The following is a 13,755-nucleotide window of genomic DNA, read 5'->3' as shown; positions in this document are numbered from 1 at the left end:
AGTTGCGTTTGGAAGAAAGCTACTGAAACCGAAGATTAAATTATAAAAGGAAGTCAGTTTGAATGAAAAAATAATGGAAAATAACACATTTCTCTGTAAGAGCGATGGTTTGTCTGAAGAGAATAATTCGTTCTCTTCTCGTTTTCTTTATTAGCTAAATTCTATTAATTACATTTGTTACCATATAAAAAAAATCTGTCTGGTTGGTATAGATTCAGTTTCGAGATTCGAAAATACCTGGTTGGATAATAGACTTAATCGAAGAATCATTAGATATTAGTGAAATATGCCTTCAAGGTTCCAAATGTTATCTAATAGGTGTGATAAGAGAGAGTAGAGTACCAAAAAAAAGCATTATTTTCTTCCAATGATCATGGTTAAAAAGTTGCTCCAACGATCCACTCATATAACTTCAAGTTGTAATCAAATAAAAACTGAAGGCACAGATTATTCTAAATTTCCACTTTTGAGATGAAGGAATACTTATCATTATCATTTGATTCAGCACTGTGATCTGTCAAATGCGAGTCGTGGTTCCATGATGAGGAAGATTTCGGATTTTTAGAAATGATTCCGGTCACACGTTGGGTATGACAAAGTCTTCATATGAAGTGGAATAGAACCTGCTGTTCTCTATTTGTGGTGTTTATTATAAGCTTATTATAGTCTAACATTCTAGTTATATTATAAACTAATTACTCAACTCTAATAAAGGTCAAAGAGTTTGAATAAGGCCCAATCTTAATACCCAGACACTGTAACGAAAACAAATGCTACCTATAACTTCCAAGGGGGAAATATAATATGTTAACCATTCTGTGAGGAAACAATTTTTGCTTTGTCCATTTTGCAAAATGATAAAGGCAATTGAGAAAATTTGCTTCTGCAATGCAATTTCCGCTGTAAATATATTTGAAATATTATTAAAATCTTTTTAAGACAACTGTTTAGCAAAACGGTATATAAAGGACGTACAGAACTATGTACAGATAAATCGAGCTATAATAGAGCATCTATTCCGCTTAGTCATCAATATTTCAATCACATATTGATAATGGTATGGTATGGTATTTAATAATTGGCGTTTAACAATTAGAGACATTATAGGACAAAGTTCTTTATCTTACAACTTTAATTGCGGCAATAAATCATGTGTTACGCACAATTTTAATGTTGCATCCGGCATTTCCATTATTGCTTGTGAATTTTTGAGAAAAGGAATCAACAGATTTATAAGCTCCATATTCACCAGACATGGCACCATTCGACTTTTATTTCCACGGTTGAAAGTACTTCTCCTTAATCTCCGTTTTGAGTTTATGGATGCCATAAAAGTGAATTTGCTTAGAACCGTCAAGAGTTTTCACGAAAACAATTTAAAACATATTTTAATGAGAGGAAAAATGTTATCAGAAATGAACTGCAATTGGCGGCAAGATTCTTTTGAAAGATATATAATAAATATCGAACAATAAATTGAGAACTTTGGTTTTCTGTCACCATTCCCCATAAACAATATCAATCAGAGAAGTATATATGTTACTATTTTTATGACTAATCGGTTGTCACAATAATCATAGTATATATATTTATTATTATTATTATTACTAGTATTTAAAAAAAATAAAATGAACTTACCAGTCTGAAGATTCTCTATTATTTTCCTAAAATAAAGAGAGAAAAAAAGATTATTAGTAAAGTAGATTTAAATAATTTTTATATGACATATTATTTTTAAAGTTGAAAGTCAGAAGAAAAACATTAGTTTTTTTTACGCAGTGTGGAGTATTAAATATATAATATATTTCATTTATTTCGTTAATAATGGTAAATGCATTATTTTGCCTCTACAGGTTATATAAGGCACATTACTCAAAAAATCCAGCCCAGTGAAGCAGCTCCATATTATTCAATGTGACATCGATTTTATTTAGCTAATATTTTATGCTGCGATTAGCTTTTTTTCGTTTTCAATAGATTCGCTTCTATTAATTTAACTCACACTAACTTTAAAAAAAAAAGCTCATGCAATTTTATCAAGATGAAAGAAAAAAGGTCATATTGATTTGAAACGAATTTACGAATTTTAAAATAGCGAAAAATTCCTCGATAATGATTTTTAAAATTTTAATTTGAAAAGTTCAAGTATTATATTTATCAAACGAAATGAATGCATAGAATTAAATTAATCTGACAATAATGTAAAAAATATTGAGATCCTCGAGGCCCATGTGGTTACGAATTATTAAACGCTTACGTTGTCTTAAATAGACAAATGCAGTCCCAAAGCCAGAGTAAGCTTATAACTGAACGGAGTTATATAATGGCAAACCAAGCACCATTTTATGGATTTTGGGTTCACAGTTGAAAATTTCTTTTGTAAAGTTTGCCGTGCAGATTAAAACGAACTGCAATTTGTTGAACCGCAGCCAAATTAAAATGAAATTATTAAGTAATTAATTATTGCATTATACGGATTTTTTTGTGTGTGTTTGTGTGTGTGTGTGTGTGTCCTGCGTAGCAAAAACAGCTGTATCTTAAAAAGAGGAATATAAAGTTATTTCTCTATTGCATTAATTTTGTGAAAATTAATTATTGCATTATATATTTTTTTCCCTGAACTGCCCTGCAAAAGCAACCATATCCTAAAAAGAGAAATACAAATAATGATATCCTATTGCCTTAATTTTGTGAAAATTAATTATTGCATTACATACTTTTTCCCTGAACTGCCCTGAAAAAGCAACTATATCCTAAAAAGAGAGATACAAAAAACGGTACCTATTGCCTTAATTTTGGGGAAATTAATTATTGCATTACATATTTTTTCCCTGAACTGCCCTGAAAAAGCAACCATATCCTAAAAAGAGAGATACAAAAAACGGTACCTATTGCCTTAATTTTGGGGAAATTAATTATTGCATTACATATTTTTTCCCTGAACTGCCCTGAAAAAGCAACCATATCCTAAAAAGAGAGATACAAAAAACGGTACCTATTGCCTTAATTTTGGGGAAATTAATTATTGCATTACATATTTTTTCCCTGAACTGCCCTGAAAAAGCAACCATATCCTAAAAAGAGAGATACAAAAAATGGTACCTATTGCCTTAATTTTGGGGAAATTAATTATTGCATTACATATTTTTTCCCTGAACTGCCCTGAAAAAGCAACCATATCCTAAAAAGAGAGATACAAAAAACGGTACCTATTGCCTTAATTTTGGGGAAATTAATTATTGCATTACATATTTTTTCCCTGAACTGCCCTGAAAAAGCAACCATATCCTAAAAAGAGAGATACAAAAAACGGTACCTATTGCCTTAATTTTGGGGAAATTAATTATTGCATTACATATTTTTTCCCTGAACTGCCCTGAAAAAGCAACCATATCCTAAAAAGAGAGATACAAAAAACGGTACCTATTGCCTTAATTTTGGGGAAATTAATTATTGCATTACATATTTTTTCCCTGAACTGCCCTGAAAAAGCAACCATATCCTAAAAAGAGAGATACAAAAAACGGTACCTATTGCCTTAATTTTGGGGAAATTAATTATTGCATTACATATTTTTTCCCTGAACTGCCCTGAAAAAGCAACCATATCCTAAAAAGAGAGATACAAAAAACGGTACCTATTGCCTTAATTTTGGGGAAATTAATTATTGCATTACATATTTTTTCCCTGAACTGCCCTGAAAAAGCAACCATATCCTAAAAAGAGAGATACAAAAAACGGTACCTATTGCCTTAATTTTGGGGAAATTAATTATTGCATTACATATTTTTTCCCTGAACTGCCCTGAAAAAGCAACCATATCCTAAAAAGAGAGATACAAAAAACGGTACCTATTGCCTTAATTTTGGGGAAATTAATTATTGCATTACATATTTTTCCCCTGAACTGCCCTGAAAAAGCAACCATATCCTAAAAAGAGAGATACAAAAAACGGTACCTATTGCCTTAATTTTGGGGAAATTAATTATTGCATTACATATTTTTTCCCTGAACTGCCCTGAAAAAGCAACCATATCCTAAAAAGAGAGATACAAAAAACGGTACCTATTGCCTTAATTTTGGGGAAATTAATTATTGCATTTTATGTTTCTTTCCGTGAACTGCGCTGCAAAAGCAACCATATCTTAAGAAGAGAAATACAAAATTGATGCACTATTGCAGTAATTTTGGGAAAATTCATTATAGCATTACATATTTTTTCTATATTAATCAGAAACAACAGTTGCAAATCAGAATTTAGGGATTTGTTCCCAAGTGAATAAGCTTTGATAAAATTCTGTATTAACTTTGAATGAGACAATTATATATATATATATATATATATATATATATATATATATATATATATATATATATATATATATATATATACTACCAGCTTCAGATAATGGATTAGAAATGAAAATAATCTATAAAGATATCATTTAAAAACAACTTTGGGGAGGAAGTTTTGAAATAGCAAATACATCGAGTCTATAATCTAAAACAGAGAACAAGGGAAATGATAATAAAATATAATTATAAATAGGAAGAATATAATCAATAATTTCAATGACAGCAAACTCATTTTGGTTATTATGTGCATTCACGGATGATTATTTACCAAATAATTTTCCCAGAAATGAATACTTCATAGCGTGCTTCAGATGATAATATAATAAAAGAAACAGGAAAACAATCAGTTTACTGTGAATGGACAGAAAACATGGCATCATTTTCCTGGTTTGTATTAAGAATTTAAATTGATAAACTTTTATCCAAATAATATATGACTCTCAATATTTTTAATAAAAGCACAGATCACGAACCCCAAACATAGTAATTGTGAAGATAGAATTTCAAAAGACCTAAAATGATTTCCGAAAAATACACCCGATAATGATAAGCATGGAAGATATGTAATTATTTACACGCATGTGCATTATAAAATAATCAGATAATAGCACTCATATTCAATTCATGTAAAAAGTTCCAAAAAGAATTCTCCGTTTTATCATAATACAACAGATTCTCTAAATGATCTCCAGTATCGATTTATACACATTCTATAATCGGAATCGATCTTCGATTGCTATGCTTTAATATTTATTCCTTTGTGATAGCTTTGAAGCAATCGCACGCGAGGAATATTTCGCCAAAATTTTCTATCATCAACGAATTACGAAAATTCAAGTCGATCCCATTCAGATTTGCATTTATCAAGGTAATGGATTTCCAAATAATCAAAAATCAAGAATGAACGTGAGGTATTATTACAAAAAGACGTGATAAGCTGTCCTCGGATAATGTTTACACTACCAGGTTATCAATTCTGGGGATCTTCCCACAACAAAAGCACCAAACTACACGGAATGTTTTTGGAATTGGCGCAAATTCAACAACGGAGTTTTTTCTTGCGCATTGTACCAATAAGTTCGGATGATAAATTGGCATAATTTTTGAATCTCCCGCAGGTCCTCGTGAATGCAAATAGAATAATGAAAAACGAAACCACAGAGGAAAAAGTTCCAAAAAAGGAGATGATAGATTAAAGATAGCGAGATTTCCATATTTCAAAGTTTCTGCCTTTTTTTCTTTCTTTCTTTTTGTTTAATGATAAAGAGTCGCTGCTTGCATGTTTTAAACAGTAATTCTAAAGAGAAGATATTGCTTAGAACATTTGAATATGGGTTCAACAAAAAGAGAATAAGAAATTCATGAAAATAAATCTTGTAACTGATTAAAAATGCTAATCAAGTCAATTCATTTAGTAAAATTTAATCTACTTAAAAAGTATTTTATTACAATAAAATACTAAAAGCGTTTATTTTTAACCATTTTTAACTAAAATAATAAAGATTCTTATTTGGTAAAATTATCTATGAATTAATTTAACATCAATTAATTATAATATTTTGTTATCTAAGAGAATCTAATTAGAATGACGAACAATTCTGATTTCAAGCATTTTTTAAAAGAAAATAAGTAGCAAAAATTGGCAAAGCATATTTTTACCACAATTTCTAATTAAAATACCTGATTGAAAAGTCATTTGATTATCATGGTTAACGAAAACATTACAAATTCATTCTTTTTTTAAAAAATTATCATTGAATTAATTCAATAGCAATTAATTATAGTGTATTTTATGCAGAAGACATTAACTTAGAATTATGAATGATATAAATTTCAAACTATTTTTTAAATAATAAGCAATAAAAATTCCAAAGCCAATTTTATTACACATTTTCATCAAAATAATTAATTGAAAAAGCGTTTGATCTTTTTAAAAAGATATTTAGCCCGTCGTTCTGATTAAGTTAATTATTAATCTAATTAATAAATATTACATTCTGATACCTCATATACTATCAATTAAGCTCTTTTTGGTTGTGTTTTATCCAAAGAAAATGAGTTTAATATTTGCCTTTTTTTTGCTTATATTTTCGCCTTTTAAAATTTATTTGGAACATAGAAACTTGAAATATGTGAAAGTTGACTTTGGTATGACATTTCAACATTAATTAATTAAGATGCTTTTAGTTGTCTTTTTACTTTCTCATATGCGTAATATACAGAAGGTACAGTATAGTAAATATAAAAATTCGAACTCGAGATTTTGACGAATCTCCGCTCTGACGTTTTAAACCTTCCTAAGTCCAAAAAACACATTTTGGGAAAATCTCCATCCGTCTGTGACAAAAATAATTAAAAAACGCTTTGATCTTGGCAGATGAACTTTGGTATATTATCTTGATATCAAATTTGTGCAAAATCCACTCAGAGGAAGTCTGTCTGTCCGGCTGTTCGAATATAATTTAACACGATGACTACAAAACAAAGAGAGCTAGATAGATAAAATATGATACACAGAATTAACATCTATAGTCTAGACACCTTTCAAATTTTGAACAAAATTCAACAAATGATTGACCGTCTGTCGGTCTATTCTTTCAGAAGCATGTCAACTCGATAATTTAAAGACATAATGACTTAAATATAGTAACTCAAGGACGTAATGAAATATATCGAACTTAGTATGAGATTTTGTGATTACAAGTATGATTCTAACTTTTATTTCAATCGATTTTGAAAAACGCGTCTAAAAATTCATCATAAATTCAATTTTCGAATACTATTAACAGCAAGCCAGGAATTAATCGCCAAAATAATTCGCCAAAGATGACACAATAGATTCAGTAAACATGATATATTCACGCAAAAGTTTAATATTTAGGAGGTTGACTGTCTGTACTTTGAGAATCATGTGAACGCGATAATGCAATGACTTAAATATATCAAATTTGGCGTGGGATTTGGTGACGACAAATGTAATTTTGCGTCAAATCTTTGTTTCAATCGGTTGAGAGAAACGTGTCTAAAGCACACATTCGATTTTCTGATGCTATTAATCGCATGCCAGGAATTACTCGCCAAATATCTCGCCAAGGATCACGCGTTAGATTCAGTAAAAGTACTATATTTAAGCCAAAAGTTAATATCTAGCAACTATTGTACGCCAATGCCAAATATGTAAGGCTTTCTTTGAGGTAGCATCGTTATTAGTGAAATTAGGGAAGACCACGCCCACTGGTTTGCTTTTATAATAATTGTAATGAATAAATATTATTTTCTAATCATTTTTTTTCCGTCCTTGATTAAGGAGGGACAAAAATGAATATGGTAGTACATATTTAAGAATAATTCATGCAGAACTATAAAAACATTTTAATTATATTCGGATCCTTTATAAATAAGTTAATTCCATTAAAAAAACTTGAAAATCTTTGCATTCTGCTTTCACACTCACCCCCCCCCCTCCCCGTCTCCTTTGCAAAGAAGCAACTCATTTCTCAGTTATATATGAGAGAAGCACTACCTCCAAAAAGACGAACTTCCACCAATCCGCCAAAACGCATCTATTTGTTCATCAGAATCTCATAAACTTTCATCAGAAACTTGATAATGGAAAGCTGCACCTGAATGAAACTTCTTTCAAAGGAAACCCCCGAGGTACGGTAAATGATTAATAGGCTTAATTTATAACAACACAATACCCCCAACTTCCAGCCCTCTGGTGAACACGGGATCTCCCCCTCAGATAAATGGATTTGCTCAGGTGAAAGAACAAAAAAAAAAAAAAAAAAAAAAAAAGGCATCAACAAATTACTATCAATACGCGTGCCTTCTTCATCTGCGTTATCGTTAGCAAGGATTATAAATAAAATTTGGAAGTGGAATATTTTTCTTTCTCGTAAGGGAAACATAGATCTACGGCGCAGTATTTCAAAAGTCCGGATCCGTCTTGGCACCCGCCTTCCGGTTAGCTATAAATTCCTCAAAAATATCCCCCCCCCCCAAGTTAGGTTTGGGTGTGGTGTTTAGATAAAAAGAACGCGTAATTGCATTTCTCTGTTGGCAGAAAGTGAACCTCAAAGGAAAGCAAAGAATTGAGCAAGAAGAGCCGAAACGGTGACTGAAAGCAGAACACATTGCAATATAGTTGTTAAAGCTGTCAAATATAGCCTGGGATATTTGAAGTTTTGTATATATATTTAAGAGGAGGGTGGGGATTCGAACCTTTTCCTCGAAATGTATTATGCTTAATTTGTCTATCTATTTTTAATTTTTAAAATTTACTCATAATCACAAAAGAATTAATGAGCATACAAAATTACTTTAATAACAAGGTTTAATTCAGCCTATCTTTATTTTATTTTTAAAATTTACTCTTAATTGCAAAGCAATTAATGAGCATACAAAATTACTTTAATAACAAGGCTTAGTTTGTCTATCTTTGGTTTTAAAATTTACTCGTAATTAACTGCAAAAGAATTAACGAACATACAAAATTAATTTAATAACAAGGCTTAATTTGTCTATCTTTATTTTATTTTTAAAATTTACTCTTAATTACAAAAGAATTAATCAGCATACAAAATCAAAATTAATTTAATAACAAGGCTTAATTTGCCTATGTTTACTTTATTTTTAAAATTTACTTGTAATTACAAAAGAATTAATGAGAATACAAAACTTAATAACAAGGCTTCATTTGTCTGTATTTTATTTTTCAAATTTACTCGTAATTAGAAAAGAATTAATGCGTATACAAAATTAATTTAATAACAGGGTTATTTTGTTTATCTTTATTTTATTTTTTAAAATTTACACGTAATTACAAAAGAATTAATGAACAGATAAAGTTAATTTAATAACAAGGGTTAATTTGTCTATCTTTATTTAAAATTTACTCTTAATTACAAAAGAATTAATGAGCATACAAAATTACTTTAATAATAAGGCGTAATTCGTCTATCTTTTAAAATTTACTCGTAATTAATTGCAAAAGAATTGATGAACATATAAAATTAATTTAATAATAAGGCCTAATTTTTCTGTTTTATTTACTCATAATTACAGAAGAAATAATGAGCATACAAAATTAATTTAATAACAAGGCTTAATTTGTCTATCTTTATTTCATTTTTAAAATTTACTCGTAATTACAAAAGAATTCATGAGCATACAAATTTAATTTAATAACGTCGCAACGTGGGTGAACATAAATCTAGTGATTAAAAGAATGAAAAGTGTTGCTGCAATATTTATTAAAATATTTTTAATAATTTATTTTAAAAACGCAAGAATTTATTTTAAAGAAGTAAAAATAATTGGCATCACCAAGGAAAAGTTTTTTTTCCCCAGTTTTAAAGTTGTGTAAAAAAGGGTTTTGTGTAAAAGTGTTTTTTAAAGAGGGGAAAAAACAAACAATACTAAACTTTTAAATTAACTATTTAATTAAAATTCTGTAAACTCTTTTCTTAACGAGAAATAATTGAAGAAGAAGAACCGAGAAGTAACCCAAGAAGTAACTACAGGCCGAATTTGATCTCTCTAGCTTCAACTTCAACGATTTGTCAGATACAACATTTTTCATCACTCGTGTTGGCTTGGAAACATTATCAAGTCAATTATTTTGAGCGGATTGAAACGAAATCAATTTTTAGGAATTTCAATTAATTACTTAATGTAAATAGTTACTCATTGTATCTTGATTCACATAGACTTTATTTATCAATTTTAATCATGATTCTCTTGCAGATAATAGATCAATTTTTATTGAATTGTTTAAATTTACGCCAACCCTCGGATATTTAAATAAACTTAATATAAATAAAAGGCATTATGGCTATGTTTGATCAAACATTTTCTCTTAACAACTGAGAAAACTTCAAACAAATTTTACACACTTATTATGTCTGAGAAAAAATACTGTCAGAGTTTCAAAAAATAAAAATTAATTAAATATTCCATTAAGTAGAAATTAACAAAAAATGTGTCTTTTCATGAGCTACTCTGCTACTGTTTTTTAAAACATCTCTTTTATTTTAATATATCTTTTGACAATGGTTTTATTGCTCTTAAAGTAATTATTAAACTACGTATAAAACTAACTTTAAGTTATTCGCTCAAAGAGAGACAATCTTTCTTAAACTACAACATTCTTTGACAAAATTTGCAGATATAATATAATAAATATTAATAACTTAGGGGGAAAATCAGCTGTGGAGTTTTTTTTAAACACCATCTGGTTCAACTATATTCTAATTTTAACTAGAAGCGGACAATAGAAGGATTTTGTACATGGTTATATTTTATACAAAGGACAAACTTTAATTTAAAAAATATTTTATATGAAAGAATTTTAATCCCTAGCAACACCAGGTTTATCAACAAGTTAATAATGAAACATCTTTTCATTATAATATATTCACTATATTGTAGGGTGTCAATTTATTTAATAGAAGACATATTTTCTTATTTATATACTTGCTTTTGCTTTTAATGCAAGTCACCATCTCTCACTCTCTCTCTTTTTTTCTCAATCTATATTTCAGCAGTCGAAAATGATCGGTTTAAACTAAAATTCACGAATCAGATTACGATAAAAAATCCTGCATTATATGAAATTAATAATAAATACAAACACAAATATAAAAAAAAATCAATAATACACATAAAAATTGTGTAGCACTTCTTTGGAATTCCAAAATAAATAAATGAATAACAGGAAGGATGGCGATAACGTTTGTGTATTTTATTCTGGGACATATTTTATCATTCTGAATAGTGATCAAATGACGAAAGAGACAACTGATCCAGTACCTCCTCCCCCCCCCTCATCTCCAAACATTCATATCATGCTAACAGTAAGTCGTTTAATTCTTCACATATATATGCAGCAGATCTTTCTTAGAATTTGATCTAAATTAGTGAAATTTATCACGAAGCTGATTTTCTCCCGCTAGTTTACCACCCTTATTCAAATGTGAGATGATAAATCGACAAAAGATTTTATATATCTATTGTTACTGTTTAACGCAAACAGCAACAATAGATAGAGAAATCTTCTATGACTGAATTAGCTAGTCTCAAGCCCATGTTTAACTCAGATCTTTTATCGGACTCCAACGTTTGTGTTCAATTCTTTTACACCATTTCGTCAATAATATATATATATAAAAAAATCACTTGGACAAGTACAAGTATCTTAATTATCCCTTGTGGCTTTATAGAGATAAAAATGAAATAGAGCGTTTAATCTCTATAGATATTAAAGTAAATCGCATATTAATATATTATCCACATTTAAATTCCTTAGAAATCTATGGAGTCATCAAAAATATTCAAATTGTATTCATTTTTAAATAGGCTGACATTTCATTTAAAAGAACCCTATTTTTTCATGTTCAGTTAGATTAACGTCGTGAAAGAAGCATCTACTTTTAATGGCTTAAACCCAAAATACATTCACTTGAAAAACAGCAAATGCTATTACTACGTACCACCAAAGCCATGAGAAAAGCCTATGAGAATCTCACCAAAGTGTGGGGTTCTTTCTCAGATTTACGGCGAGCAATTTCCCAATTAGGTTTTCCGAAGGCCCAACCTGGCAAAGATAGGCAGAACCATCCACCTCTCCTGCTTTCTTAATGTGCTGCGACTGAAATTTGATTAATGGCCTTAATTTATACCATCGCTGTTCAACTCTTCTTATTTGCGGAACTCGATATGTTTCGATAGATAATGCATTCAATGCCAGATGGAAGACAAAAGGCAAATTACAAGCAACATTAAGCAGAGGCTAGGAGGTCTACAGCTCCATCTTGTTATCGCTGGCGGGTCTTATAAATAAGCCAGGGCCAGAAAGATTCGTTTCGATTATTTTTTTCACTCACTCTCTTCTTATTTATTCGGGAACGGCAAGTAAAAATCTTTTGAATTAAGTTGCCCGTCGGGAGTTTGAGAGGGAATTGTTCTTCTTATCTACCGTCGAAGTTTCTTTTCTTTTAGTGTTCCATTTTTCTTCTTTTTTTTTTGGTGAGTCGTAGAGGTGAGGGTGGGAGAAGGTTTTGGGCAATCTGCTCGAGTTTTTCTCTCTCTTCTTTCTTTTTCTTTCATACTTGGCCCTCTTTTTTCTTTTATTTGGCTTCTTCTTTCGGACCAACTCCTGAAGGATCAAGGTTTGTAATTTGGTGACCAATTAGGTGATATGGAATCGAGTGTAGCAAGATTGAGGAGTGAGTGGCTGAGGAGAAAATTCAACTTGCAGCGGGATTGAAAAGCACAATCAATTTTTTTTCTCTCTTCTCCCCCTTTTTTTTTTTTGTTCTGGTTTTCTTTTTTTCGGATTGTAAGATGGAAGAAGTTTCGACTGCAGTTCACTTTATTTGCCAGTAGACATAAAACATTCACTTACAGTGTCGGGTAATCGAGTGATACAGGATCTCTTCCGAGTAATTGCCATATTCTCTTCTATTCTACGCCTTGGATCGGATTTACCGAGTGGTCGGAATTACAGAGTCACAACTCGTAGGGATGAAAAATAAAACAAGATAGGCATAGATATGGTATAGGTATATGTATAGGCATCGGTTCGTGGCATAGGTATTATTTAGATTTAGTGTGATGCTCGTGAATTATGAATGGTATGGAAGAAAAAGAATGCAAAAATAAGTGGCGTATAAAACTACAATGCTTTTATTCAACATTCAACTTAATCGAATCACTTTTAAAAAATCATATAGAGTCTGCTGATCGACTGACGTAGAATCTGTTCCAAGTAATTGCCATATTCCCTTCTATTTTTCGGATTTACCGAGTAGTCAGAAATAAAGTGTCCTAACTCGTAAGGATGAAAAATAAAGCAATCTGGACCAAATGTTCCTGGCATAGGTATTATTTAGACTTAATGCGAGGCTCATGAATTATGGTAGGTATTAGTATTATATGAATTATGGTAAGTATATTCGCTTCTATTCTACACGTTGCTTCGGAATTACTGAATGACTGAAGTATTTCATTTCATACCATTGTGGAGACAAAAATAATTATAAAAAAACCTGTATCCTGAAAAGATGAATTTTTAGACAGTAATTCTCAAAAATGGCTAATATATTTAACGGCTGGTGTGGTCTTCCAGAAACATTCTAACACACTCTTCAATAAAGGTCTCATATCCTTTCCTCCACGTAAAATTGTCGATCTTGAGTAGCCTCGTTGATCAGGAGCTTTTGTTAATCCGGATGTCCTACATTCTGATGTCTACCCCAATATTGAGAGAGAGATTATGTATTTAGCATCTTAAATCCTTAATTAAAGTATGTTAAAAAAATGATGGTATATTCCCTTTTATTCCAATAAATAATTATTATTTAAATATTCAAAAGTGCAAACAGGTAAGATCTTAAT

The 13,755-nt window shown here is 30.1% G+C and overlaps 1 protein-coding gene across 4 annotated transcripts in view; it reads right to left on the bottom strand.

The window, feature by feature from the left end:
• Window positions 1-13,755, bottom strand: part of LOC129965492 (plexin-B-like) — a 734,796-nt gene that overhangs the window by 299,341 nt on the left and 421,700 nt on the right. For all 4 annotated transcript variants that reach the window (XM_056079424.1, XM_056079430.1, XM_056079429.1 and 1 more), the window contains one exon: window positions 1,639-1,664. The gene's annotated coding sequence lies outside the window, so the exon portion shown is untranslated. The remainder of the gene's footprint in view (window positions 1-1,638; window positions 1,665-13,755) is intronic.

Source organism: Argiope bruennichi, chromosome 4 (assembly GCF_947563725.1).
Source record: "Argiope bruennichi chromosome 4, qqArgBrue1.1, whole genome shotgun sequence".
Lineage (NCBI taxonomy): Eukaryota > Metazoa > Arthropoda > Arachnida > Araneae > Araneidae > Argiope > Argiope bruennichi.
The sequence above is the reverse complement of the archived record's forward strand: the minus strand, read 5'-3'. Positions and strand labels throughout refer to the sequence as shown.